Source organism: Aythya ferina, assembly GCF_964211825.1.
Source record: "Aythya ferina genome assembly, chromosome: 5".
In the NCBI taxonomy this organism is placed as follows: Eukaryota; Metazoa; Chordata; class Aves; order Anseriformes; family Anatidae; genus Aythya; species Aythya ferina.
Genome location: NC_140301.1, coordinates 25,707,779 through 25,734,277, shown reverse-complemented (window position 1 = coordinate 25,734,277; position 26,499 = coordinate 25,707,779). Strand labels below are relative to the sequence as shown.

Below are 26,499 nucleotides of genomic sequence, written 5' to 3'. Positions count from 1 at the left end.
ATTCACTCAGATTCAGCTAAATCAGATTGTTTTTTCTTTGTCCTTTAATCATTCCACAACTCTTTTTCCTTCTTCCTATAATGTCAATGCTGTTGATTTTTATTTTATCTTCCATTAGTAATAGAGTCATAATCAATGGCTTTCAGGATTTGTGAGAGCTGACATTTGCTTTGGGATTACCCCAAACTATCAGACTATTACTATCTCCTATGCTGGCCATGACCATATATATATATACACACACTATATGTATATATACATACACAGTATACATATATATATACTGGTTACATATATGCTAGCTACTGTATGGTGATTACTTATATTAAATGAAGTGCATGCAAGAAGCTTTGACAGCATTGTAGTAAATCTTCTGAGAACAGTTCTCTTGTGGTTCTTATGCCTTGCCATCATTCTCAGATCCTTCTTTCTCAAATCTACCATTTAGATTTCCACAGACTTTTTATTTGCTTGCAGATAAGGTGAAGAATTGTGAAGTCCGAGAGTTAATGCATGTTATGGCTTTCCCACAAAAGATCCCACAAAGATTCTTCAAAAACTATGGAGCAAAGCAAATTTCTTAGGCAAGTCAAGCTATTGTGAAAGAAAAAGAAAAAGTCAAATGCCAAAAATGCTGATGTAAAATTATATATATATTTATGATCAAAAGGTTCTCATGGGATAGAGAAACACACAATATACGCCAATCTCAAATTACTCAGAGAACTGCTGAAGAAGTCATCCTGCTATTCTTAGAAACAGTTCTGAGAACATTCCCTTTGCTGTATAATCACAAATAAATCGTATTTTATCTCAAAACCCAGAGAGACTCAGAAGCCTTTTCTGTGCCACCTTCAGATCAGGATACCCCATTCCATGATTTTGGATGAATCATTGAACCTTTTTGAACAAAATCGTTACTATCACATAACTACTATGCTGACAATAGATATGATGCTCTCTCTTCTGATTGCTAACTGAATAATCACCAGCTGGAAAATGCAGTAGAAGGTATGAAGCTATGCACAGAAGGCAAGAAAGTCAGTATACATCAACCAATGTGATGAAGAACTCTGAGCTGGTGTTTTTCTCTAACTTCATATAGTTCTCTCTATTTTTAGTGTTAGATTTTTAACATGAGCCTGAATAAGTAGTCGTTACTCATGTGGAAGCTCTTTGCATATATCACAATTCTCAGACTGCACCTTACATAGTGTGACCAGCATTTAACGTAAAATCTGTTTCCTGATCACCTTGCCTGCAGAAAATATTTCAAGGAGAGACCCACTATACAGGGTATGACTTCTTCTACTCTTGCTCATAGTCACTTGAAAGCTGTCTTTCTAGATTTCAAAACTGTTCCTGAGTTCTCTTTGTACTTCTCTGATTTTGTATTCTGTTCTTCAACATTCAATCCTTTTATCAGTTTTAGGTTTTTCTCTCTTCTTTTTCTATCTTTTCTTCTGTGAATCATTCTTTTGTGTACCACACATCCTTTCTTCCAAACAAATGTGGTCTGTAATTCTTACATGGGAACTGGATTTGGTGAAATTTAGAGTAATACTCACAAAAAAAGCTACAAATGATTGATACTTTCTTCACAGTTTCACTGATCTTAATTTCTACTTCAGACACTCTTCTGCAATACACTAATGATTTATTATATTGAACATGATGTATACATCTGTCAGGTTTTCTAACGCAAAAATATGTGAACAAACAAGCTCCTAACAATCAGAAAGAGGAGTTGTAACTTCACAGAGAATAGAAATGCAAACCCTTTCCACTAAGATTGACACAAACACTAGTACACTAGGCTGAGACTTCCAGCAGACTGTTTGCATGAGAAAGCTTTCTCTTTCACATTTTTTTTTAACCTCTTCCATGTTTTTCTATTTTGGCATGGCCATCTTTAGGCTTTTGAGGTCTGAAATAACTCTGCAATAATACCATCTGTATTTCTTGGTTGAGTTATAAAACACTTAAAACATGAAGTCCATAACTCCCTCATACATAACAAATTAGGAAATGTTGTGGGATCATATTTGTCTGTTGTGATTTTCTTAATGCCATTTGTATATTTTTTCAATTTTTAAGTTTTCATTTGAAGGAGGCTTAGCTACCAGAAGCCAACACACAAAAAGCTAAGCAAGATATATGATGAAGAGGAAAAAAGAAAAAAAAAAGTCTGTGGAGATCAGTGCTATGCTCTGTGAGAAGATGGCAGCGAAAGACACTGATAGAAAGTAAAGATCTGTGCCCACTCATCTTCCTTTTGTTTGAAACACAGTTTTAGATCCTATTTGAGATTAGAAAACACAAAACCAAATCTACATATGCAACTAATTTCCTCAAAGGGATGGGAGGGGTGAGTAGAAGAGATCAAATGCTGAAACCATACTTTGCCACAAGAAAAAGTGTGGAGCTTGGAGTGGAGGGGGTAAAAAATTTAGTCCATATGGTTTAATTATTGACATTCAATGCCTTTGTCATCTGCCAAGTGCAGGGAGGCATAACTGGAAGTATGTTGTCCTTGCTGAAATTCTTGATGGCTGCTTTCTCTATACTTCAGCTTAAAGAGTGATAAATCTTTATCCCAGTCCAGTGATACGGGACTACTGCGTAAGAAAGTTTTCCTCTTAGTCAAGGCAAGGCTGTGCTTTCTAGCCCCCTCCATTTATCACTTAATACAGAGAAGAAGAGAGCATTGCTTACTGTGCAGGATGGTCTGCTTGCCTGTGGCATGTAGCGGAGTACTTTGGACAGCATATTTTTTCTTTTGATCCTGGAAAAGACCAATAACAAAACCACATTGTCCTTGTGAGAAGCCTCGGGTCAGGTCAAGCATCCTGCAGCCCGGATGCGTGGGGCTGTGCTGAGCTCACCAAGGGAAGTAGTGGAGGTTCCTGTGTCCAGGGAGCTGGGCCAAGCAGGCTCTAGGAAGTGCATGGGAGCCGTGTAGCACAGGGACCTTGCCCACAGCCTTATCCTTGGGATTCTCTTTGCCTGGGGGTGCGGGAAGAGGTTGGAGGGGCTGTAGGCCTGCTGGTTGGTAGCACAGCAGTGCTCATCCCCCAGGTTGTCTCATTGTTCTTCTGGTGCTTTATCATATCTGTGTGGGATGTGTTTTTCACCACTGTTAGAAATAAATTTAACTCACAGTACTCTTATTACTCAAATGGGGTGAGGCATACATATTTAATATCAGTGCTGGCATTTTTGGAAAGCTTTGTAGATTATGTTTCCTGCTGTGTTCAGAATTCTCATCTACTCAATAAAACAGTTTCTACCCCTGTCCACCCCTCAGGCAATCACATTTGCCAATTTTCAAATCAAAATACTCCAGCTCTTTTGAGCTTCTTCCTCTTAAAAAAACAAAAACAAACAAACAAACAACAACAACAACAAAAAACAACAATAATAATCTATTGCCAATACTAACAAGCAGATTTATTGCCAAGCTTCTGCTTGGTTCAGTCACACATTTTAATCACAATTTCAGAATTGAGTAAAGGTGGGCCAATAGCTGACATCTCCAGGTACGGGCAAGAACTTTTTAATCCACCATAGGCTGTACCCACACAACTCATTTACAATATTTTTACCAGCAACTTCAGAAAGATCAAGATTAGCTCTCAAACAAACCACTGAAAATCGAAACCAATGCACTTTCATTACCCAGATTTTTATCACTTTTTTGTTCTCAATTGCAGATAAGTTCAAGTTCATGAAAGGGCAACTGTCATTTAGCTCTCTAAGAAAGGTGCTTGTATATGAACTGCAGTTTTGCACTTCCTTATTTCAGGACAAGCAATAATAGCTCTGATTAGTTCAGGGAGCTGTGTCACTCACTAGAACAGTCCAATTAATTGACAGTTTTAGTACCCAAACAAAAGCTGTTTATTAGACATTCAAGTACAAATCCATACATGTGCAAAAGTCTAATTTTTAAAGGAACTAATTTAACTTAAAAATAATGCTGTTTACTAGGACAACAAGCAAACCCCAAGTCCTGAAAACCTGAGAAAACAAAAGTATTCTCAGGCTGAAAGTATTCTAAGTTCACATGGCCATTTAAGTGTTTCTATAATTTTGTGCAGAGCAGACAAAATATTACTGTTATAGTTCTGAACACTTGCCCTTCCTTTGCATGAGTGTTATGACAGTCAGACCTGCACTGATCAGAATAATTAAATCACATGGTGATAATACTGTGAATAAACATTACAGAGAAAATTATATAATTTCTTTCATTAATTCTGCATAGTATATTCACTGGTTAAGTATAAGAATGTTAAGGAAATGCATAATGCCTAATCATACAAATATTACATGTTAAATGAACTGAAAACCTGATCATTTCGTTAGCAATTATCGTGCTGTTTAAAAGACCTCAGCTATAGTTAAGTGTAATGGAACATACAGTAAAGATTGCTTAAGTTTTAAATCCACATTTCATGCAGTAAGCAGGGAAAAACTCTGCTTGTGCATTACATGACTATCCTGGAACTTCTGCTTCCTAGACAAGATCAGACGGGTTAGACTTTTGAGACTGAAGTGTTACCAATTTTGGGTGCCATTCGTAGATAGGATATCAGTGCATATTTACCCCTCTTCGTTCCAGTGTGTGTTTCTGTAGACACACACGTGCACACACGTATGCAGTGGAAGACGGAAAGGAATGTTGTAACTCAGCTGTAAATAAGTAACTTGATAGGACACCTGCGTACAAAGGGAATGCTACCTTAAGGACAAGGCAAAAGCTTTATCTATAGTTCTGCCACAGTGAAGCAGACTGCATCAATTGTCTGTTCTTTACAACGGGGATAGGAATATTCAAATAAGCCCCTGTAAGGAAAGTTTAGGCTGCTCATCGAAGGAGTTTTTGTGCTGTAGAGAGTTTATGCTCACAGTTAACCTGGATTTGCCCATTTTTAGCGCTGAGGAAAAGTGAATCAATGTAATTGTGTCACGACTTTTTTTTGTGTACGAAAAGTAGCAGCTTTTCCCAGAGGGAATGTAGTGCTGAAGGTAGGACAGTCACTAGGGGTTTCAAAAAGTGCTTAGTTTTGGTTAAAGGATGAAAAATACATTAATTGATTTTATTTGAGAATAATAATAAAAAAAAAAATAGGCCATTTCAGAATACAGACACATTTTAAAACTGAGCACAAATATATTGCCAGCTGATGCCTGACAGAACTTTTCAAATAATTGCATTGCCCCAAAAGAAAATAAATCCAGAAAGTTTTGTTGTTGTTGTTGTTGTTGTTTGTTTGTTTGTTTTTTGTTTTTTTTTTTCACTCTGATACTGACGGTGATTTGAGCTTAGTCACTCTTCTTTCCTAACGAGCAGCATCTGGCTGCTAATGTGTTAGCACTTATCTTAAGAACATTATTTTTAAGAGTTCAGGAAATACATCCTACAAAAACTGCTGCTGGTAACACGGTTAGCTCTAAACAGAAACCTGCAACAGTGCTTCCCTCCAACCGTAGTCAAATACCCAAGCTAGGTTTTGGTATTTCTGTAACCACAGCAACCTATGCACTTCCACACTGCTATAAATCAGTGCTGGTTAGCTTTTGTCAGGTGGCCCAACTTTTCTTAGGGGGACACTGAACCTTTGGATATTCTTGGGACTCAGAAGCTCTTTGGTATTTTGCACATGAAAGAAAGAATAACACAGACAAATGAAAACAAACAAAGTTTTTAGGTAAAAGGCATAGTGGTGGTAGAAATTGCTTTCTGTAACAAAACTTTTATGGTGATCCTTTGATATTCTGAAACATGATTTCCCTCTGCCTATTTTGTAAGTCAATTAAAAAGAAGAAACTCAGTTCTTACTTGTGTGCTGAATACCTGCAGTACAACTCAAAAATGATGTTACCAACAAAAAATTAATCAAGTGAACATGTTCAGATTTTTTTTTTTTTTAAAAAACACAAGATCTTTCTAAAGCTAAGTTAGCATCAATCAGTTAATCCATTTTGTTCCTTGTTTTTTCTTCATAAACATAAAATACTTTCTAAACCCTGATTAATAGAATATTTGTCTTAAAGCAGTACACTAAATAATGAAGGTAAAAAATAAATGACAGTAAACAATCCTCTGTTTCTGTTTGGATTTGTACACATTTCAGCCCATTGAGCTTGTAGTGTAAGCAGAATAATACTTGCCTTGCATGTATAAAAAGAGACTTCCTGACTTTACTTTTTGAAGTCCCAGCTCTCCATTGTTCTTTATCTTGAACAATGACTTGCACTAGTACTGAGTATAGAGTGTAAAATAGCATCTCCAGAGTTAGGAGCATTTTATACCCAGTTTAGGCTGGCAGTCGTGCAATTGCTATGCAAGAAGAACAATGAGTGAAGCCCTTCAACTGTAAAAATGGATGATTCAGCAAACTGTTGCTTATATGAGTCACTCCTACTCTGCTGAGTAGATTTTTGATTTTAATGACTGTCTACACTATCCTGAGAAATAGCCTGAAGAAGAGCTGTAAGGGAAGTATGTCCTACCCACTGCCTCCCTACTTTTCAGGCTATGTATCTCTATATATGACCCATAGAGAGCTTGTCTAGATCTAGCTGGCAAGTAATAAAGCCTCTGAACACTCTTGGGTCCAGATTCATCTTGGTTCAACAAAATCCACATTTTCAGGCTTATTGTGTACATAGGACATAAATCTTGATTTGAGGACAAGGCTATTTACATCACTAACATGGAGATATTGACAAAACTATTTACTTGACTACAGATATCAGGGAACATATCTTGACTTCAGATGCTGCATCAATGCACCCTATTTTTTGTTCGGTAATAGCATATTAAGCTATTTATCTGGTCTCTTAGGCTAAAGTTACATCCATACTAGTAAAATGCATAGTACCATAGTGTATCCTCTGGGCCTTAAGCCAACTGGCATGGTCTGGTCTTCTCAGTACTGTTAACCTCTCTTTATCCTTCCAAATCAGAGTGGCTGCTTGCAAACTACTATTGCAGGTGGTTACTCTCCTGTGTTTACTCCTAAATTGTGCTTCGGAGTTGTTTGGGAGAATGCTGCAACGGGCAGTGTAATTTAACAGCACAGACATTTGGGTTATAGACTAGGCATGGCCAAACATTCTACATATATTTGTTATTAAAACAAAGAGCAACTAGTCATCTTGTATGCTATATATCAAATTTGTTCTATGACCCATACATAAACCCAGCATCGGCAAGTAAATCTGCAGCACAGAATAGTTTTATTTAGCAAATGACCAATTTATCACTGCAACAAAGGCCATTCCTACCAGCCAATTTGAGCAGTTAGGCTGGTGACCTTGTCTTTGCATTGAAACCCTAGGTGGAGGACTTCTTATGCGCCTCATATAACATGAAAGGTCGTTTGCCTGAAATGCTTTTGAGGGACAGATTTACCAACTGACCCCTGAAAATTTAACTTTTTAGTCACAGAAATAAAAATAATCTATAATTGTCCCATTTGTAAAACCCTCTCTGGAATGACCTCCATGTAAATTGAATTGCCAAATCAATTGTTGCATCTGTATGAGCAAAACTCATCAGTTGAAACTGGAGCTTTTATTCTCAAATAGAGGTTTTTGACACAGGTCATAAAAAGTTCAGTCCTATATGAGAAACTTTTCAAAGGTTTTGTCCAATTACAAACCAGTAATTTAGGTTAGCATAACTGTGTAGCCAATTTGTAAGGCAACATGATGCAAGAGCTGGGTAACTGAGTTCACCGCAAAAATTGTAATTTAAAAAAAAAATAAGTCTAATTCTCTTACACTTGATTTATTATTATTATTATTATTTGTTGAATTATTTATTCTTGAAAGAGCACTGCCCCACCTAAGGTTCTTTGGTTTCTTACCTACCCTGTTTACATAATTGCCAATGTCCTGTGTGTACAAAGCAGCAAAGGATTCATTCATCGTCCCTTACTGTTGAGAAGCCAGATGTGCCAGATCTACACATTGCCTTTTAAAGTGGAGGTACTTTCTGATTAAAAAAATACCTTACAAATTCCAGTCTCAGTCCTACAAACACACATACCAATGTGGAAACCTTTTAAATCCACTGACTTTTCAATTATATGCCAGATTGTGGACTAAAGGTGAACAAGGGTATCCATTTTGCTGGAACTCATCAGGCAGAATACTCCTTCATGCTATACATCAGCCAGCAAGTATGTCCATCACTCATGAATGGTTAATTACTGGGAGGGCAACAAATGCAGTCTAGCCAGTTTTGACACCCACAAAAATGCTTTATTTTTGTGCCTATGATGAGTCATACATTTAAATATTTCTTCTTTTCTTTTATAGTTGGCACCCTACTTCTCACCTTGATGAGTAAATATACGTATCTCAGCTTACAATATATTCAGCTTTAAAAAAAATCTTGCCTTACTACCTAAACAATAGTTTGGAATAGTCATTAGGCTGGTCCAAAGGAGATGGCTTTTTGTTGTTGTTGTTTTGTTTTGCTTTATATAAACCCACATCTCTGAGCAAGAATCTTTTGCTTATAGTCAGTGCAATTTTTAGGGTAACTTATTTTCTCAGTATTGTCCATGCTCGCTATAATAGCCAGGTACTATAAAAGCACTTTACTAGTTTATCTTATAATACTTAACAAAGGAGTAAGTTTAACGCTATTTTATAGATGGAGAAATTGAGTGTGAGAAAATCAAAGTGATGAGACCAAGGCCATGAAAAGAGCTAAGCAGAGACAGGAAATAATTGAAGCTGTTGTGTATTTCAGTATTTTAGACACATTCACAAGGGCTTTATATCATTTTGGATTGAAGAGATTCAAACATTGGATTCTGCTATGAGTTTTGCAATTTTGAGTTTTAAATCTCAATTGTGGTCTCAGTTGAGATCAGTCTCCAGCTGATTTACGGTTATTTTTGGAAGAATGAAAGTATACTTATTGTGTCATATATACTGGCTAACAGTAAAACATTCTTGAAATCAAAGGAAGTGAGGGTAGCAGAAGAGGGGGATGAACACAGCTAAATAAAAGTCTTTGTTTTTACTAAGTGTCATGGCTACAATACAATCCAGTCTCACAAGAAGGTCCCATTTGACTTCAAATGAAGTGATTCTGGAGAAGAAAGAGTGGACAAAGGAAAAGACTTTTAATTCAGAGAAATTAAAAAAGCACTACTCCCACTCCTGGCCAACTACTTAACCACTGCATTTCATGCCACAATGAAACCAACAGAAACATACTCAACCTTCTCCCAGATAACTGTTTATGCCAAGTCTTTGGAAAAGGGAAAGTGGAAGCTATCATAAGCACAGGAACTGCCCCTGAGAACTTGAGATTTGTCTTTATACAGAGCCTATCAGCAGTTAAAACTGTTTTTGTCTCACTGTCGTAATGCAGAGCTGCTAAACTTGCCTGAGGGTCAGTGTCTTCATATTACAGAAGAGAAATGTAGAGACTACTATAACATCAAGTAAAAACCCCTGATTTGTGGCGTTCATAAATCCAGTCTTCTATTTAAAGAAGAAAAGGGCTTTGGGATTGATTAACTGAGCCAAGGAGGGATTTGGAAATACCAGAGTAGAAACGTCTAGCATTGCTCTAGTTCAAAAAGATAATTGTTAAGTAAACAGAATTTTCAAAGCAAGAGCTTTGCTCTACATAGCAAATAAGCACTTAATCAGGCATGTAAATGGAAGAGAGGCATCTCAGGTATTTTCTGAAGGTAATTTAGGGGCACTTAGGACTGCTGTTATGTGCTCAAGTTGGTAACCCTAGTAGATTTATAGAAGTGGTCAAAAGAGATTTTGAGAAACCAGATAAAAGTTCTTTAGAGCTACACTGAAGACTGCAGATCATCCTGGAAGTGCCAAAATTGCTGGGAAGTGCTTCAGATTTATTTTTTCTATGTTATTCCTGGAAAAAGGGGCCTTTATTTTCCTTGATTAGTCCCATGTTTGAGGAACATGGAAAGATTCTTGCTAAGGCAGAAAAAGGGTAGTAGGAAAAATCACAGCAGAAGCTATGCAATGAAATACTGAATTATGCATGCATATATTTGAATTTCTACATTCAGAAAGAAAAGATGACAAACTAGGACCATGAGGAAGTACTGGGAAGAAGATGACTATATTCTGAGGGGAATTACTATTGCTCATTTCTCTTCCTCAGCTGGCCAGTCTACTTTCGGGTGAAGTACTGAGAAGATGCGTCACAAATTACATCCCCACTGCTGCAGGAAATCTGCTTAAAGGCAGACTTCACACATGTAATTTGCTCATGTCTGTCAGTAGTGTGGGTATGGTTAGGAAAGATGCATTCCAGGCTGAGCAGGAAATGCAGTGTCACTGGGACCTGGAGCATGTCCTCTGGCTGGGGGCATGGCACACTGCACCCCCACACCTCCCCTCTTCCTCACTAGGGCTGCTGTCTGGGGGTTTTCACGCCCTTCCAGCTGACATGGGGCCACCCTGCACAGCTGGGGCTCCTTTTATGTTTGGTGCAGTCACTGGAGAAGGACGCCAAGCTGGTGTTCTCCACAGAAAGGACCAAATGCACTTTTGTCCAGTAGCTCTCGAGTCCCTTGCACAGCTGAAGTATGACTTGAACTCCCTTTCTCCTGGTTCTAAGAAAATGTCTGGAGGCCATTTTGCCACGTTTTGTTCCCTGCTACGCATTTCCTGTTTGACAGCTGTCACCACCAGTTTCCACAAACACTGTCAGTGCCTTTGTAGGATGCAAGTCAGACATTTTATTTTTTTCCTGTATAAACATTGAACATATTTAGAATATTACTGATTTCACCCCAACTGCTATTTCCAAGTGTTGTGAGGGAAAGTGTTCTCACCTCCAAAACTGGAAGAAATATGTCCACCTTACATTTTTTCCAAACTTGGAATTATGCATCCATAAAAAGGAATTACATGCAAAACTAGCATAATTGTCTTGTTAACTATTCACATTTCCAAATGGAAATAATTTCCTTTTAGAAACTGTCTTCCAAATAAATAAAGCTACATTCAATGTATAAATTAAAATAATCTTTGACACTTTACACATCTCTTTAAATAAAAATATCCTCTTTTTGGCCAAAAATGAATATCATAAAAAGCACTTAGAGTAGACACAAACATTTAAAGCCACACTGAGAATTCAGACCATATAATAAAAGACAAGTACCACCAATGTAGGATAATTCAGTGGTTCTTAAAATTACAATCTAACGTAGTTTACCAATCATTTTCTAAATCTGCCATCAAAACCACATACCTCACTAAGATTTTTTTTTTTTTTTTTTTTTTAATTTTTTTTTTAGGACAGCAAACTTGTTATTTTCATGACTTAAAGCCATATGGTTCCTCTCAGACATTCTTCTCTAGCACAAATTCACTTATAATATTGAGGCTAATCCTCTGTTTGATAAATGTTTATGAATCATACCTTTACCCATCTGCCATCCTGTGTCAAAGAAGTAACACTCCTACATCTACAAACATTTCATTCACCTTAGTTTTTTGAGTGCTGCTCTCAGACTCTATTTTCCACAGATTTTATTTTTATGGAGTTCTTAGTTTCATGTCTGTTTGTATCAGGTGGTTCAGTAACGGGTGAAGTCACCAGACTGCTGACCTGATTCAAGGTCAATTTCCTGAGATCAGGCCAAATCAGACTACTATAATAGACAATAGAATTGCCCCCTATAGAAGTTCTTTGCACTGTCATTAAGTGCCCATGCTTGTAAATGTTGTAAATATTGCTTTATATTTTGTAATTAACTTTATTCTGACAAAAAACAACAACAAAAACAACTAATTTTCTGACTGCCCGATAATAATGTTCTCAGATTTTAACAAAATACTTTACAGAAAACCATTCTGTGTTGAATTTTTATTCTTTTTGAGCGTATTTTGACAATGATGAGTACATGACAGGTTCCTGTCTCACACCGGGACAAAATAGGTGCAGTTGCTCTCTAGAGAGCAGACCAGCCTTTTCTCTGTGTGTGTCTGTACATGAGCAGAGCTTTCCATAGTCCTTGGTGACGTTAGTCCTCAGCTGGAGCTTGTAAAGTCAATTGTACAATGAGAATAAAATGACATTGGGAGGAGAATAAGAAGCATAAATCAACAGTGTTTTATGCTCCTAATGACTTGTAGTTTTTAACAGGCACAGGTTGAAACCAGGTTGGCACCTAACTTAAAACATCCCAAGACCTGTTCTTCTTCCTGTTTTCAGATGTCTTGACACTGTTATTATACAAGTTGAAACTATTGGCCTTAGTTCCCTTGCCTTTTAATTTTTGCTACCTAAAATGCTGCTGACATTTTGAATGACAAATCCGGTTTCCTCCAGTTCCCAGAAGAGGAAGGCCGGCTTCTGATAACATGTGAATCATTTTCTGCTGCCAAATGGAAATGGTGTCTTTTGGGGCTAAAGCTTCAAAGAAAGGATCTGAGATATACTGAGCTTGCTGTATATCTTGAACTTAAAGGCAGATAATGACCTTTGAATCTGAATATGCAGAAGATGCCTTTACTAATAGGTCTCCCAGCTCCCACAGGAAAAGAAGGTTTGGCAGTTGCACTAAGAGAGCTCTGCAGTCACTGCCACATCCATTAGACAAGGAAAAGCTGTACAGGGGCAATGTAGGTGGGTGGTAAGGTGGGGTGAATATTATTTCTACCTGTCCTTTCAAGCGCTCACAGAAATCAATGAATGCTTAAATTTTGCCACAAGACACAGGCCCATTTGCTGAACCTCTTCCACTTTGTTAAACTTAGAGTGCTAGGAAATCAGGATTGTAGTTTATCTGTGCATTTACAGGGCCACTCATGAGTTTCATGGACAAAGCCTCTTGGTATTTGAAGAGGGAAAACTCCCGTGTTCTGGTGAAACAGCCAGCACAATTTTTCATTTCTCTCTCCAGTGTTCCCCCTTCATAAGCCTCACAATGATTGAGACGCAAAATAAAGGACAGGTTGGGGAAACAAATTATGACCTATGGGAGAGAAGTTTACAGAGGAGGGAAATTTAAATACAAGTGTAAATACAAAAAAGGCAGTATAAATAAAAGTAGAGGTCACATTACTCACCACAGTCACTGTTGTTTTTATTGTGGAAGTGCCAAGGCACTCCAGCGGTGGCAGAGATTCTCTCTGTGTTCATTTCTACTTGAAGACAAAATATAACAGGTATCTCTGCCCTAAAGAGCTTCTAAGTTTTAGGTAAAGTTTAATTTTATTCAGTATCTTTACAGAATAATGTTTTCTAAAAGAAAGTCATATTTCTTTGAAAGAAGGAAGACTAGAATATTACATACTGTCACAAAAGGAATAGTATCAGAAAAGCTTTCATGGATTCCACTGCAAAGAGTACAAATTTGTGTTTATATCTTTTTCACATTGATCTCTTTACAAATCACATTATTTGCTGTTCTCTGGAAAGTACAGCCTTTTCCAATCCCCTTTTGAGAAGACCTTATATAATTATGGAAGAGCACAGAGCAGCCTTAAAGCAGAAGTATCGAGCATGTTCCGAAAAGTCTTGTATACGTTTAAGACACTATATGAATCATCTTTATCATTACAGAAGGAAGCATCCAATTAGAAACAGACATCTGAAATTTAGAGTGAGGGCATGGTAGACCACAGAGGTTGGTAAAGCAAGGAAAAAGCATAATAACATGCTTGTGTTAGGCTGGTATATTATTTAGTACCAGTGCAACCATGGATCAGAAATGTGTTATGTGCCAAATAAAGTTTTTGCTTTAGTGGTTTGGATACAGTTACAAAGTAACTGTGAATGACAATTTTGGCATATAAATGGTTAGCAGATATTCATTCCAGAATTTAGGCAGCTGTCTGGTGCAACCTGATATATTTTGTAAGTAGTTTTCCACATAACATGTCTCACAGAAGGCTTTACAGCTAATCATCTTTTGTATATGCATACACAAGAGGATATTAGCTGCAATATAATCTACATTTGGCATATACAGACATAGTATAGGCAGAGGGCAATGAATTAGGATCTACTGTAAAAGCAGATACTGTAAATAGCAGCTAATTAAGAGTTTTTCAGCATGTCACTGTGCACAACAAACCCTAATATTTCAGTAAGACATAACTGTGTCTGCAAGCTCAGCCGTCACATCTTGTTGGAACAGAGGCTTATGCGAGGTGAGGACGTGATGCTGTCCCTAGCACTGTGCTTTATGTGGGAGTAGCAGGGTGCAGCAGCAGTATGACAGGATGGTTCTGCCATAACTCTTCATCATTGCTTACATTTTTTTGAACTAAAGCCTTCTGAAAATGCTTTTTCTAGGCAACCTCTTACCTTTAGCAAGGACATTGGGCTTGTTTTCTTAAAAACAGAAAGGAAGAACTAAGTGTAAGATATTAACATGAAACAGCATCTTATATTATTAGAAAACTGTTTTCACAACACTAAAGCTGAACAAAGGAACAATATCATTAATTACTGCTGGACATTCAACAGTATGTATAGGCAAGTATATAATATGATTACATGAAGTACCTTAATCCCATCATTCTTTCAGTGGGAGAAACATTGCAGAAATCCAGTGGAACTTGAGATGCCAATGTGAGGAAGAAATGCAGTGGAACTTGGGACACCAGTGTGAGGAATACTCTCCTTTTCTTTCCTTTTCTTTTAGTCCCATTGAATTCCCATTTTCCTCACCACAAAGCAACAAAGATTGCTCAGCTACAATGTGAAACATACTTTCTGTTTAATGCCTTCACTTGTGATGCCTCCGCCATGATCACTAATTGTGCAGCTCAGGGCTCATTCCAAGTGTCACAGCTTTGCAATACTGCTAAGGAGTCAGCAGGGACAGAGTTCTGCATGATCAGACTTCAGTGTGGCAGTTGTGAGTCTCCAGCTGCCTGGTATCACTATCATCACAAAAAGTCTTGTTTCTGAGACTTCCAGATCTCTAGCCTCAGGGTTGGAAGGTACTCATGCTTGAAATCTTTCAAGTGGACAGCCTGCCTTCTGGATTGCCAGGGGCATTTAGAAATCAAGAAATTCTGAAGGAATGAAAAGAGCCCTTGTTCTGGAAGACCTTCCAAAAGAAAGGAAAGAGGCTGTCTATTCTGTCAATGCAGACCTGATGGAGCTTATGGAGCCACTTGCTTTATAAAAAGGGGAAATGTGATTCTGAGCTACATCAGGATCCAACTGACTGTAATTTTAATCTTTTCAACATTTATTAGCAAGGGCCAAACCCTAGTTCTGAACCAACAAGGCTTTTCTGTTCTTATGTAAAGAAATCTCTGAATTATGAGGTACTGAATATGGGGGTCTTCCAAATAGTGGAGAATATGGACAATATACTTGTCTTGCTTTTACATTCTTCTGTAGGTATCTGCTATTGACCAGTGCTGGAGACAGGACATGGAGCTACAGGGACCTTCTGATCTAGTATCTCATGCTCAGGAATGATGATCTAATTCAGGATAGTACTTTTCCACTCACCTTTCTTATCATAACCTTTCAGGGGCATCTTGTGGTATATCCTACTACTTTTCATATGTCAAGCAATCTCTGTGGGTAATTCCAGAAAAAGGAAGTAAAAAAGGAGTACTTGGGAGAATGACTGTGATTGTGGCTTGGTTCCACAGCTGCAGAGCTTTGAAATCCCCCCACTATTCACAATCTCACAGAATATAAGACCATTACAAATGGTCTCAAAACTTTTAAGAACTGTTGTTTACATAAGCTACCTTTTTATCTTCAAACAGTGTCTTTTGGTATAAATGCTGTACCTATGATCACAAATGTCTGTTTATTTTGTCACTTAAAATAAACAAACACAGGACAATAGGAAAAAAAATGCAGTGGGCCCTTTTACTTAATTTCCTGAAAATACAGAAGTGGCTTCTTGGTGGGACTTTCCAGACGTGTGTACTCAAGTCAGTTTTCTCTGAAACCACAAAAATGTCTCAAAGTTTATGCCTGTTTGTAATTGAACATTTTAGAACATTTCTGTTTCTCTGTTAGTCAGAACTTGATGAAATATTACAGGAATGTGTACTTCACTTTTTTTTTTTTTTTTTTTTAATGCTAAAGCTAAGAAAGGATGATTTTCAACAAACATCCAGGTCAGGCATCTAAGCTCTTTTTAAAAAGTGACTTCTGCATTCAGAAGCCTAAGTTCCAATGAAAATTGGTGTTCTGTCTTCACGAGATGTTTAATCAAGGAAATAAATGTTTCAAGTAATTAACTGGGTCTGTTTTCAAACTGAAATGTAAAGTGTCATCTGAGGTCACCAACTAAGCTTGTAGGAAAGGTTTTTTTTCTATCCATATTAGTAACACATACAAAATATATGGGAAAAGGTATCTAGAAATTAACAGAATGGGAATTAAAAATGCAATTTTAATAATGTCAGAACAGAGAAACTTGTTTTTTTCACTGTCTTCTACTAATGTAAATTATGAAATGTATTTATATCTGTGCATATAAAACACAGTGAGCAGAAGTAAAGGTTTCCAAAGTTCCTTGGTGACTTTTACTGATAGCAAGCAACAAAGTAGCAAACACCCAATTTCAGCATCCTGTACATAGCCTCTACATATATGAAGTTCTTTTCATATTGACTCACTGAAATGAGTTCCTGGACTTTGTAAATGAAAATGTATTTGACCATGAAAAAATCCTGAGATAAATAGAAAAGAGGGAGAGCATAGGTAAAACTTCAGAATTAACAGCTATATTGAGGAAGCACGTAACAAGTGGCATAACTAGGGAATATTAAAATCCCTTAATCTATCTAAATCTGCATTTGATTTATGCATAAATGCTACAAAGGTTGTATTTCTGTATTACTCTAGCTTTCAACCAGATCAAGACAGTTTCTCAGTAAGGGCAAGAAGGCAGGAAGGAACTATGAGCCAGGAAGGAGAGCCAGTAATGTCTTTTTTGTTGTTGTTGTTGTTGTTTTTCCTCTCCTTAAAATAACATAATGGAAATGGATCTCAGAAGGCATCTGAGAAGGAATCAAGTATAAGAAGCTTTCAGGAGTTTACATGGGAATTGATCTGTTGTGAATGAATGTACCTGTCATTTTTTGGTATAATTTCCTGACGGAAGATGCAAAAGCACAGTCATTTATGGCTCTGATAATGTAGGAGTTCTTATACTCATTTTGCTATTTTAGCTCTTGCTAGCTATCTCCAAATGCTGATAAAGTTCCAAGTAAAAACTGAATAGAATGTCAGGTCTCAGACCAGAAAACCGAAGCTATTTTTAGATACTACAATTTCAGTACTGTTTTTAAGCATTTCTGAACATATGGCTCAGATTTTTGGCTGTTTTACAAATATCTTGAGAGTATCTGGTACAGAAATGGTCTAGTTCATCTGTGAGATGAAAGGCAAAAGGTTTACTCTGAAATTCAGTACATCTTATAGCTCCATTCATAAAATAAACATTGGGGGTAATTAAGAAACAGATAATATCTGCCTCCAGAAGTTGTTCTCTTCTAAAATGAGAAAGATTTTCCTAAATTTGAAGAATGACTAACAAAATCTATATATTTTTCATAGGTATCTTGACCAAAAACTGTTCACCATTATTGACATTCAATTTTGGCCTCTACATGCTCAATTAAACAGGGATACAGTTTCTATATTTTCTTCAAATCCAGCTGTGCATGGGTTTGTATTGGAATAGCTGAGTTAAGACAGAGACGACTCTTCAATATAGACTTTGAAAATATTAGAAGTGCAGCCTCCCAGGGAAGTACTGGGAAAACTGCTGTACAGTGAATATGTAACACACCTCAAGGATTTCCTGAAACTGGACTTGTGCATTCCTTTATGTCTACTGTATGTCCTTAATAGAGCAAGTATTTATGTAATTTAGCTTTTAGTCATCTGTTTAATACTATTGAAGAATTATGAAATTTTTAAAAGAAAGCATGGATGTTCTTTGCCCACGAGTGTGTTGGGTCTGTCTGAGCTGGAGTCACCTTTTCCCTACAGCAGCCTACACAGTGCTGTACTCTGCACTCGTAGCTGGAACAGCACTGATATCACTCCAGTGTTGTGTCTATTGCTGCATAGTGCTGGCACAGCATCAGGACTCCTTCCAAGCCCCCAAGAGCCAGCAGGCTGGGGGTGGGCAAGTGATGGGGAGGGGACATTGCTGGGGCAGCTGACCTAAACCAACCAAAGGGATATTCCATAACACCTGATGTCACACTCAGCAATAAAAGGGGGGACTCTCGTGGGGGAGGGGGCTGTTCCTCCTGAACAACCACTACGCGTTTGGGGCCCTGCTTCCCAGGACGTGGCCGAACACCGCTCGCTGATGGGAAGTAGAGAATAATTTTTCCTCTCTCTGTGCTTCCGCGCGGACTGATTGCTTCTTTTGTCTCTGTTTTTTTTCCCTCCCATTCCCTTTCCCTTTAATTAAACCTTTCTTATCTCAACCCTCGAGTTCTCTGTGTTGTATTTTCTCCCCCTTCCTCTTTGAGGAGAGGGGGAGTGAGAGAGCGGTTGTGGTGGAGCTCGGCTGCCCACCTGAGTAAAACCACCACAGTCCTTTTTGGCGCCCAACGTGGGGCTCGAGGGTTGAGATAATAATAGCATTGATTGAAGTATTTACAACTAACATATTGGTAGTCATAATGCTCGGTTTTCTGGTAATACTTTTCTGTGTGGATATGTTGTATATAGCCCACTCTCTGTTTTCTTTTTTCCTTTACATCCGATCGGAGAAAGTGTTGAAGTCTGTGCTTGTTTTTTTTATCATGTTGTGCTGTAACATACTGGCCTTCAGTTTTGTTTGGTATTCAGACCCGGCATTGTTATCCTCCTGGTCTCCTGGAGATTATCTTATTGAAAATATTAGGAATTACAGTGCCTTCTACTTTTCTCCCTGTGGGCTAATTACAGCAGCCTTTCAGTATCTTGGATACCCCTGGTCAGATATTATCCTCCTATCACTAGGTCTAGTGTTTGTCATCTTCCCCAAAGTAAAGCAATTTATTAAGAATATTATTCAAGGACCTGTCCCCAGACAAAGTTGTGGGTGGCAAGGTGTGTGGGGGGATTTGGGCAGGTACCTATCACGGTTTTCTCCTCCAATGGTTCTAAATTTCACCCCTGAACAAGTACAAAATCCAAGAAAACTGGTGGAATGTTTGAAAGACGTATGCCCTGACCCTGGCAATACTAGAGAACTCCACCAGCTGGCTGCACTCTGCTGGGGTCTGGCTTACGCCTATCAGATGTCAATTAACATTGCCCAGCACCCTCAAGGGGATAGGGAGGTTCCTGAATTTGATAATGAGACAGCACACACTGTGACTACCCTAGAGGACCGACCATCTATGGTATCAGTCGCCCCTGTAGTGAAGACGAAACAGTGGAAATGGAGATCAGGTCGTTTAGTAAGGGAAGAAGCTCCTTCTACGGATGAGGGAGAAGAGGAAAAGGCAAGTGGCTCTAAAGCAGCGTTATCACGGCAACATCGCGAAGAAGAGACTGAAATCATAGATGAATCAGAAACTACTCGGTCTCTATCTCTGAGTGAGCTGCGAGAAATACGGAAAGACTTCAGTCGCCATCCAGGTGAGCACATCCTCACTTGGCTGCTTCGATGCTGGGATAGTGGGGCCAATACCCAACAGCTAGAAGGCAACGAAGCCAAGCAGCTGGGATCCCTTTCTAGAGAAAGACTCATTGATAGAGTAATTGGAAGAGAGGCACAAGTTATCAGCCTCTGGAGGCGAATCCTAACAGCAGTGAAAGAAAGGTATCCCCACAAAGAGGATATTGTCTACCAAGTAAACAAATGGACCACTATGGATAAGGGCCTCCAGCAGCTGCGGGAATTAGCTGTGCTGGAGATGCTTTATAGTGATTTAAACAACGCCCAGGCACCTAAAGACCCCGATGAAGTGCAATGCACAGCGTCCATGTGGCGGAAGTTTGTACGAGCTGCACCCCCAACACATGCCAGCACACTGGCAGTCATGGGTTGGGACGAGGGGATGGGGCCAACTGTGGATACCGTGTCCAACCAGCTTCATAAATATGAAGAAAATCTCTCTCCCCCAGTACGGGGCTGCATTTCAGCTGTGGAGAAACTGTCCCAACGGTTAGATGAACACATAGCTTCGTCCTCACCTAAACGGAAAAATCTTTCGGCCATCAAGCGCCAGCAGTCCCCGGCTCAAACAAGGGAGAATCCGGGACGCACACCGCGAGGTACCTTGTGGTTTTATTTACGTGACCACGGGGAAGATATGAGGAAGTGGGATGGTGAACCGACCTCGGCCCTAGCTGCTCGGGTACGTGAGCTACGGAAAGATACAACAGCAACAAAGAGGGCCCCTAGGAAGATTGCTGCCCCAGTTTCTGTTGAACAGTCCCCCAGAGGCAGTAGAAGGAATAGTATTACTCCTGACCCTGATGAAGAGGTTTCTGCTTCACGTTTGGAAGAAATAATTGATAGATACTCCGACCAGGATTAGTGGGGCCCTGCCTCTGGCCAGGTAGAGGAGAGGGACAACCGGATTTACTGGACTGTGTGGATTCGATGGCCTGGCACACCGGAACCGCAAAAATATAAAGCTTTAGTGGACACCGGCGCACAGTGTACCCTAATGCCGTCAGGCCACCAAGGGGCAGAACCCATCTCTATCTCTGGAGTGACGGGGGGATCCCAAGAGCTAACCATATTGGAAGCTGAAGTGAGTCTAACTGGGAATGAGTGGCAAAAGCACCCCATCGTGACTGGCCCAGAGGCTCCGTGCATCCTTGGCATAGACTACCTCAGGAAAGGGTACTTCAAGGATCCAAAAGGGTACCGGTGGGCTTTTGGCATAGCTGCCTTGAGCACAGAGAAGATTAAGCAGCTGTCTACCCTGCCTGGTCTCTCACAAGACCCTTCTGCTGTAGGATTGCTGAGGATTGAAGAACAGCAAGTGCCAATTGCAACTACAACTGTGCACCGGCGGCAATATCGCACCAACCGAGACTCCCTGATTCCTATCCATGAGTTAGTTCACCATCTGGAGAGCCAAGGAGTGATCAGCAAGACTCATTCACCTTTTAACAGTCCTATATGGCCAGTGCGGAAGTCCAATGGCGAGTGGAGGCTAACAGTGGACTATCGGGGCCTGAATGAAGTCACACCACCACTAAGTGCAGCAGTGCCAGACATGCTGGAACTCCAGTACGAACTAGAGTCAAAGGCAGCCAAGTGGTATGCTACAATTGATATTGCTAATGCATTTTTCTCTATCCCTCTAGCAGCAGCATGCAGGCCACAATTCGCTTTCACTTGGAGGGGCATTCAGTATACTTGGAATCGACTGCCCCAGGGGTGGAAACATAGCCCTACCATCTGCCATGGACTGATCCAGACGACACTGGAACAGGGGAACGCTCCTGAACACCTGCAGTATATCGATGATATCATCGTATGGGGTAACACAGCAGAAGAAGTTTTTGGGAAAGGGAAGAAAATAATTCAAATTCTTCTGAAAGCTGGATTTGCCATTAAACAGAATAAAGTCAAGGGACCTGCACAGGAAATCCAGTTCTTGGGGGTAAAATGGCAGGATGGACGTCGCCACATTCCGACGGATGTGATCAACAAAATAACAGTTATGTCTCCGCCAACTAGCAAAAAAGAAACACAAGCTTTCCTAGGTCTTGTGGGATTTTGGAGAATGCATGTGCCAGGCTATAGTCAGCTTGTGAGTCCTCTATATCGAGTGACTCGAAAGAGGAACTCTTTCGAGTGGGGCCCCGAGCAACAACAGGCCTTTGAACAACTCAAACAAGAAATAGCTCGTGCAGTAGCCCTTGGGCCTGTCCGTACTGGACCAGCTGTGCAAAACATACTGTACACTGCAGCTGGGGAGCATGGGCTCACCTGGAGCCTCTGGCAGAAGACCCCAGGAGAAACTCGAGGCCGACCTTTGGGGTTCTGGAGCCGGGCCTATCGAGGATCAGAAGCCAATTACACCCCAACTGAAAAGGAAATATTAACAGCATATGAGGGGATTAGAGCAGCTTCAGAAGTTGTTGGTACAGAAGCACAACTTCTCTTGGCCCCACGGCTACCTGTGTTACATTGGATGTTCAAAGAGAAAATCCCCACTACACATCATGCAACCGATGCTACGTGGAGTAAATGGGTAGCGTTAATTACACAGCGGGCTCGAATGGGGAAACCCAATCGCCCGGGAATCCTGGAAGAGATTATGGACTGGCCAGAGGGCAGGGATTTCGGAGCACCGACAGAAGAAGTAACGCGTGTTGAAGAGGCACCACCATACAATGAGTTGCCAGAAGACAGAAAGCAATATGTGTTGTTCACTGATGGATCCTGCCGTGTGGTAGGGAGCCATCGGAAGTGGAAAGCTGCTGTGTGGAGTCCCACACGACAAGTTGTGGAGGCCATGGAAGGGGAAGGTGAGTCAAGTCAGTATGCAGAAGTGAAAGCTATACAACTGGCCCTAGAAATTGCTGAAAGAGAAAAGTGGCCGGTACTGTATCTCTACACTGACTCATGGATGGTGGCAAATGCGCTATGGGGGTGGCTGCGACAATGGAAACAGAACAACTGGCAGCGCAGAGGTAAACCTATCTGGGCTGCTACCCTGTGGCAAGATATTGCTGCCCGGGTAGAAAACCTGGCTGTAAAGGTACGTCATGTAGATGCCCATATGCCTAAGAATCGTGCTACCGAAGAACATCAGAACAACGAAGAAGTAGATCGAGCTTCAAAAATTGAAATAGCTCAGGTGGACCTGGACTGGGGACGTAAGGGTGAACTGTTTGTAGCTCGATGGGCTCATGAAACATCAGGACATCTGGGGAGGGACGCCACATATAGATGGGCTCGTGATCGAGGGGTGGACCTGACCATTGAGGCCATCACACAGGTTACCCATCAGTGTGAGACCTGTGCTGCAATTAAACGAGCCATGAGGGTAAAGTCTCCCTGGAACAGGGGGAGATGGCTTGGATTTCGATATGGTGAGGCCTGGCAGATTGACTACATCGGACCACTTCCACAAACCCGCCAAGGCAAACGGTACATACTCACCATGGTAGAAGCAACCACTGGGTGGCTGGAAACATACCCTGTAAACCATGCCACGGCCCGAAACACTATCTTGGGCCTGGAAAGGCAAGTGCTGTGGCGACATGGTACACCGGAGAGAATAGAGTCCGACAATGGGAGTCACTTCCGAAACAATTTGATCACTTCCTGGGCCAAGAGACATGGCATTGAATGGGTGTATCACATCCCTTATCACCCACAAGCCTCTGGGAAGGTTGAGAGGTACAATGGACTGTTAAAAACTATGCTGCGAGCATTGGGTGCTGGGACATGGAAACATTGGGATATAAATCTACCAGAGGCCACTTGGCTAGTTAACAACAGGGGGTCTGAAAGCCGTCCTGGTCCTGCTGAAACAAAACCCCTACACACTGTGGGAGAAGCTAAAGTCCCTGTAGTGCGTGTGGGGAAGTGGATGGGGAAGGCGGTGTGGGTTGCCCCTGCCTCGGGAAAAGGCAAACCCACTCGTGGGATTGTCTTTGCCCAAGGACCAGGGTATACCTGGTGGGTAATGCAGAAAGATGGGGATATCAAGTGTGTGCCTCAAGGAGATTTAACACTGGGAGAAAATTAATCTGTCATCCAAGTTATGTGTTGTAGGAGGACACTGCAGAACCAATGACAGGTCAACTTTGCAAGGAACCGGGCAAGTGCAACACTGATGTGAGCTAAGCTGGTGCTGGTGTCAAGAAAACCAACTTCGCCTGCCCTGAGTGACCACTTTGACAGATGAAGGCGAAACCATCAACAGTTCTTATGAGCATTTTGGGAAAAGACCTATAGAATAAAGAGAAGTACAGACATAAAAATGCTTCAATGAACAGAAAACAATGGTGATGAGAACATCTATATACTAAACTGTACCTGATTGTGACACAAATGTTATGGAATAAGGGGTGGAAGTTGTGTTGGGTCTGTCTGAGCTGGAGTCACCTTTTCCCTACAGCAGCCTACACAGTGCTGTACTCTGCACTCGTAGCTGGAACAGCACTGATATCACTCCAGTGTTGTGTCTATTGCTGCATAGTGCTGGCACAGCATCAGGACTCCTTCCAAGCCCCCAAGAGCCAGCAGGCTGGGGGTGGGCAAGTGATGGGGAGGGGACATTGCTGGGGCAGCTGACCTAAACCAACCAAAGGGATATTCCATAACACCTGATGTCACACTCAGCAATAAAAGGGGGGACTCTCGTGGGGGAGGGGGCTGTTCCTCCTGAACAACCACTACGCGTTTGGGGCCCTGCTTCCCAGGACGTGGCCGAACACCGCTCGCTGATGGGAAGTAGAGAATAATTTTTCCTCTCTCTGTGCTTCCGCGCGGACTGATTGCTTCTTTTGTCTCTGTTTTTTTTCCCTCCCATTCCCTTTCCCTTTAATTAAACCTTTCTTATCTCAAACCTCGAGTTCTCTGTGTTGTATTTTCTCCCCCTTCCTCTTTGAGGAGAGGGGGAGTGAGAGAGCGGTTGTGGTGGAGCTCGGCTGCCCACCTGAGTAAAACCACCACAACGAGACATCCAGAAATTTGTCTCTCCACATTAAAACAACAACAACAATAACAACAAAAACTCATATTTTTTGGTAATGTTTACTAATAGGTAGACAGAGCAATACGGAATATGTCACTAAAGATGAAAGTCTTACCAACAACGAAATGCATTCTGGCATCTTGAGATGCTAGAATCATGATTCGGTTTCTCTGTTATGTAAAGTGTATCCATTTATTCCTATATAAGATATTGTTATCAAACCTGAGTTTCACTTTGATCACTGGATGCTGAAATCCCTAACGAATTTTTGCTCTATCTATTGTTAGGTTAAGTTTCCCAGCAACCCTGACTGGGAAGTCTTTATTCAGGGTGAGATACAAGGGAATCCTCTGGAGCCAATCAAAGGCAGCTTAGTACAGGCTGTGAAGTTGTAGCCATCCAGCCCTGTAGATCCTACCAACCAAAGAGAAAGAGATTTTCTCAATCTGTGACAGCAAAACTTCTTTGCTCACAATTGCAAATTGCAATTCTTTGCTCACAATTACACCTCTACCACCATGCTAGTGAGTCCTTTTGGTAGCAGCTGCAGAGGTAGCTTCAAGGAATATATTTCTGCTCTAATAGTTATCTTCCTATGATTCTTTTAAAGAGAAATCCAGAGAGGATTGTGATTCAGAGACCAGCTGCTTCCTTGATTCGCCTCTTCCTGTTCTCACTCAGAGGCTGCAGTACGTAAGCAGAAGGCCATCTGGGGGGTCGCAGGCAGGCAGGGGTGGAAGCCGTGCCCTGAAATAAATACTGCTTTCCTCAAAACACAGGGAGAGGGAAACCTCAAGCAGATACATTCCTCTTTTTGTATTCAATTCCAAGAGGAATTTGGTTTGAGTGTAGCATAAAGGTTTTTGGACACTGAGTAATATCACAATTCCAAAGTAAGAAAGCAAAAGGAAATAGTGTCATTCTATCTAATGACTCCTACATTTAAAAATATCTGTGAAAATTCTTGACACAGTCAGTAAGGAACACACACTAATTGTTCAGAATTAGAAATCGTCTAAAAATCTTCAAGAAAATCTGGACTAGAGTTTATATCCAGCTCAAAATGATTTCCCTATGCTTCACCAGCACCTGGAATCTAGTATGCATATGAGTACCCATGGCAGGCAAAATTGTTTAATTTAGCTTTCTATATACAGCCTGTAGGTTAGGAACAGCAGACAGTACTCTGCAATTTTACTGATTGTTGTCTGTTTACCATAATTACAGAGATATTTTAAACTTCCGCATTTTGTTGTAGGCATAATATTAGGTAGGGAATAGCAGCAGAACATTTTGAGTAATCTGTTATTGTGGACACATCCTGAGGACTAGCTGATGCTATATTTAGTCACTATGTGGTTAACTGTGACTAGACTGAGGATGTTATTTTTTTGTTTTGTGTTTGAAGTTGCAAGTGTTGATTTTTGCAGTCTGAAATAGCTCAATTAAAAAAAAAAATCTTTAAAATCTCAGTTTTAATTAAAACCTGTGCATACAATACAATTTTCCTTTTACTTTGTTTAGACTGGTTTATACTGCTGTAGCTCTATTTAATTAAGTTTCAGTTGAAGCAAATTAGCTGAACAATACATACGTATAAATTCAAAGTCAATTCCAATGTATTCTTTGTTAAGGGTATATCCTTTATGTGTTCTTTACATATACAGATACAGATACAGATCCAGGGCCTGTATCTTGATCATTTCCCCTCTAAGTAGAATCAAAGAAAGAACATTTTAAAGCATGTGAAGCTTGAGAGAAAAGTATACAAATGATCTGCATTTACAAACATGGACCTTAAAAAGGACTTAAACATATTTAAAAAAAATCATTACAATTTAGTAATATTCCTGCCTG

The 26,499-nt window shown here is 40.2% G+C and overlaps 1 long non-coding RNA gene across 1 annotated transcript in view; it reads left to right on the top strand.

Annotated features, from left to right (window-relative positions):
* Positions 1 to 1,244: 1,244 nt before the first annotated feature.
* LOC311438220 overlaps positions 1,245 to 26,499 on the top strand; it is a 105,971-nt gene continuing 80,716 nt past the window's right edge. The window contains exon 1 of the long non-coding RNA XR_014694017.1: positions 1,245 to 1,296. This is a non-coding gene — a long non-coding RNA (uncharacterized lncRNA). The remainder of the gene's footprint in view (positions 1,297 to 26,499) is intronic.